This window comes from Marmota monax, unplaced genomic scaffold (genome assembly GCF_021218885.2).
Source record: "Marmota monax isolate L192 unplaced genomic scaffold, Marmota_monax_Labrador192_F-V1.1 WCK01_AAM20220418_F8-fsc00059, whole genome shotgun sequence".
NCBI classification, from domain to species: domain Eukaryota; kingdom Metazoa; phylum Chordata; class Mammalia; order Rodentia; family Sciuridae; genus Marmota; species Marmota monax.
In genome coordinates, this window is record NW_026693595.1 from 7711829 (window position 1) to 7716421 (window position 4593).

General features: G+C 43.3%; 1 pseudogene; it reads right to left on the minus strand.

Annotated features, from left to right (window-relative positions):
* Positions 1–668: 668 nt before the first annotated feature.
* LOC124102984 (trafficking protein particle complex subunit 4-like) lies at positions 669–4031 on the minus strand (annotated as a pseudogene).
* Positions 4032–4593: the final 562 nt, after the last annotated feature.

The window sequence follows — 4593 nt, forward strand, 5'->3', positions numbered from 1 at the left end:
ACTTCTTGTTTTCCATCTCTGTGTCCTGTTCTTCCATTCTTTGCTGAACCCGGCACCCTTAGATGGTAACAATACCTCATATCTAAACCATAACATGAAGAGTACCTGGGTGTTCACTGTTCTAGTCTTCCCACTATTTTGTATGCCTGAACATTTTTTCTATACATAAATTGGGGGATGAGGTTGGAATTTTTGAATGTCTTTCTTGACTTTGCCTGATTTGGGGTTAAGAATTTTCATCAAGCCAGGTGCAGTGGCACGCACCTGATATCCCAGCTGCTCCGGAGTCTAAAGCAGGAGGATCTCAAGTTCAAAGCCAGCCTCAGCAATTTAGCGAGACCCTGACTCTAAACAAAATATAAAAAGGGGCTGGGGATGTGGCTCAGAGGTTAAGTGCCCCTGAGTTCAATCCCTGTTACAAGTATATATTTATTTCATCTGAATAGTCAAATATGTAAAGTTCTCCAAGACACATTGCTAAGAAAAAAAGGCAAGCTACAGAACAATACATATGGTTAGAACCTGTTTATGCAATGAGTACGCCCATGTATGTATTCAAATTAATAGACAAAGAGATGGAAAGATACCCAGCAACTAGGCAACAATGGTTAACTGGAAAGGTGAGAGGTGATTTAAGAGGGTAAGGGGACAGTGGTGAAGACAAACCTGCACTTTCTCAATACTGTTTTTTTTTTTTTTTTTGATCAAAGGAATGTTTTATTATAGCATTCATGGGCCTACCTCCTCCATAAATAAATCTGTACAGAGTTGGGAAGTAGGACCATGACATCTACAGAAAGGAAGAAAGCATACCATTAAAGCTCAGGGATCAGGACAAGATATCAATATCCTTCCATTTTCAAGTACACTAACAAGGCTGCTGGGATCTCCAATGGAGTGGAAACAATAGAACCCATGCTGCACCATCTCTCAGAATTTGGGAGTCCACTGTAGATTTAATTTATGACCCAGGTCCAAAAGTCCCAGCTTTCTCTGCCACTTCCAAAGCTAGCTTCAGGTTCTGGTCAAACAGCTCACACCTGATGGGCATTTCCAGGGAGTAGAATGGATTCTTAAGTGCAAAATCTGAGTAAATTTCATAAATTTTTCAAAGAAGAGAATCTATTCCAGCTTGCCTAGGATCTGCCAGCACCACAAACTTGATCCCTGTTAGTGTCTGGAAGCAGTGCAGTTTGAAAGTGTCTATCTCCAGCATCTCAATGCCTGAGCTTCCCTGTTCGGGAGACAGCTGGGAGCCAATGGCAAAAAGCGAGTGGAACATGGAGGCCAGCATAAGCTTCTCATTGGAGGTGAGGCGGGGCCGACCGAACCAAATTAACACTGGGTAATTAGCAGGATCACCCAGATACTCCAGCACCTCTTTCCCGTCGCCCATGAACTTGCCGTTCACGTCTATGCCATTGATGGCCAGCACTGCGTGGCCCACTGTAGAGTTGAGGCTAAACGTCAGCTAAGCTCCAAGCCAGGGATCCCACCAGGGCCCAGGGGCACCCCAAACCCCATCCCGTATCTCCACTCAATACTGTTTTAAATGTAATTAAAAGCCAAAGTAAGGCTGGGGGTAGCTCAGTGGTAGAGTGCTTGCCTAGCATGCACCACGCCCTGGGTTCATTCCTAGCCTGGGGAGTGTGGGGAGGCTGAAGTAAAATAACTGTATGGGGTGAACTAGAAGATTTGCCCATGGCTTATCTTGCTGACATCTGCAGCCATCCTAATGGAATGGAGGAGGTTTCAATGGGGACCTGGTCCTAAAGATTGAATTAGTTCAGCTGTGTCTTTCAGAAATAGGCCATCCAATCAGGTGTGGTGGTGTATGCTTGTAATCCCAGCAATTTGGGAGGCTGAGGCAGGAAGATTGCAAATTCGAGATCAGCCTCAGCAATTTAGCAAGGTCCTAAGCAACTTGGTGAGACCCTGTCTCAAAATAAAAAATGAAAAGGACTGGGAATGTGACTCAGTGGTAAAGCACCCCTGGGTTAAATCCTCAGTACCAAAAAGAAAAAGCAAAGAAATAGATCAGCCAATGGGCTGGGGATGTGGCTCAATTGTAGAGTGGTAGAGCTTTTGCCTGATTTCCTTGAGGCCCTGGATTTGATCCCCAGCACAACAACAACAAAAAAGGTCAGCCAAGATTCTTTCTGAGCTTCATCCATAGCCACACCTGTGTGGCTTGAGGGCAGAGCTGCTCTAGGACCTGGGGAAATCCTTGCTCTCTTCTCTATGGAACCTCAGCCGGCTGCAGTTCCACTTTCTCTGAGCTTCAGAAAAAACAGAGCAGGTAAACCTCCCTGCTGTAGCTACCAGTCATAGTGTTGAGAAGAAAGATGAAAGGAATAGTCAATGATGGTCCCTTTTCCATGCTCAGCAACCATTGGATTAAAGATGAGTTTGATCCCCTTCAACACACTTTGTACCCCACTATACTTTGTTAGAATGTGTTAGTCATTCAATTTAACTCTCTGTGCAATAGTTCAGAGCATTCAAGGCATTTATTGATTCATGAATATCCAAGTTCAGAAAGAAGGCATGCTTCAGCCTCAGCTTACCCCAGGGACTCTGGCTCTGCTTCCCTGCAGTTCCTTCGTGGTGGCAAAATAGTTTAAATAACTGTAGAATTGCTGGCTTCACATCTGCATAGTGGATCGGCCAGGAAGGGAAAGACATTATCTTTTCTAGTGGTTTCTCTGTGTGTGTGTGTGTGTGTGTGTGTTAGTGGAGATTGAACCCAGGTATACTCTGCTACTGAGCTACATCCCCACCCCTTTTTATTTTGAGACTAAGTTGCCCAGGCTGGCCTTAAACTTGGGATCCTCCTGCCTCGGCCTCCCAAGTAGCTGAGATTAACTGTGTAGGCCACCAAGTCCAGTGCTTATTCTCTTTTAAAATTTAAAATTTATCTTTTATTATTTAAAACGTACCACTGAGCTACAGTCTCAGTTACTTTTTATAAAGCCAATACTTGTGTAACCACCAAGAAATGGAAAAATACCAACACCTCAGAAGCCTCCTGTGCATGTGACTCTTAGGAGGGAGAAAATGTCTCAATCAGAAGTCCAAGGCTAACTTCCCCCAGAGTTTCATCCATCTGAATCCTGTCCCAAGTTCAGCTGGAACCAGTTATGACCTGAGGAAAGTCCCAAGCTGAAGAAAGAGTCAATTACTATTCAGAGGGATAGGACATTGATTCATTGTCCTTGGAGCAGGGGGTGGGGTCACTTTCCCCAGAGACACAGGCTGCAGAGGAGGTTGAGAAACTTCAGAGCTCTATTAGGGGAGGGTGTGGGAAGAAGGAAAGCCGTGCAGCAACCAGCAATGCTCACTTCAGGGAGACAGCATGTATTACTTTAAGACTGTGCACTGCACACTGGGGTTATTGGTTAACAGACATGAACAAAGTCAATGATGATACAATACCCTATGCAGTCATCTGTGGGCCCAGTGGTTCTCAGTGAAGGAGGGAATAGTCAGGAGCTCTTGGGCAACTCCTAAGATGTGTGCAGTGCTTTCCCCCACCCAGCCAATAGATTCCGGGATATTCAAAGTACACAGACTGGACTGAGGCTGGAGAACCCCAAGTTCAAGGCCAACTTCAGCAACTTAGCAAGACCTTGTCTCAAAATAAAAAACAAAAAAGTCTGGGGATGTGGTTTAGGGGTTAAGTGCCCTGGGCTAAATCTCCAGTACCCTCCCCCTCCCCAAAAAATAGATCCTACTACCTCTCAAAATACTCTCCTTTTTCCACAAAGGATTGATTTCCATCCCTGTTCTGTTGATCTGGACACAGTGTTGCTTGCAGCTGGTCCATACTAGTTACTGTTTTAGTGTTTTTTAAATCTAACAACATTATTTCTTGATATTTCTGTGCATTTCATGTCATTTAAAATTTTTAAACACATACCAATAACAACTAGAAAATGCTGAAAAGGAGAAATAATCACCAGTGCTATCAGTACCCCAAAAGAACAGTTTGCACCTGCACTTACTGTGTTCTGGTCCTTTGGTCTGTCCATTTCATTTTTGCATACTGGCAGTCATCATTTCTGAATTTCGTGTAACATCATTTCTACTGATTATTACGTTGTTATCCAGAAAGCCATGGGGACAACATTTTTCCCATCTTGTTCACTATCATTGTCCTCAGCACAGATAACAAAGTTTGTTTAGTAAGTATTGACTGAATAGAAGTTGTTATATGTTCTAATTAACATATATACCCATACACATAATATTATTTTTAGTGGATGTGCATTAACTCACTTCACTTTTCTCTAATTATTGGATATTTCAGTTTCCAGTTATTTATATATCTATTTATTTTTTGGTACTGGGGATTGAACTCAGGTGAACCCTGATCACTGATCCACATCCCCAGTCCTATTTTGTATTTTATTTAAAGACAGGATCTCATTGAGTTGCTTAGCACCTCACTGCTGCTGAGGCTGGCTTTATACTTGCCATCCTCCTGTCTCAGCCTCCCAAGCTGCTGGGTTTATAGGAGTGTGCCACCTCATCCAGCTTGTTTATTTTTATCAATAATGTGTCTGTGAAAAGTTTTGTGCATACAGTTTTCTC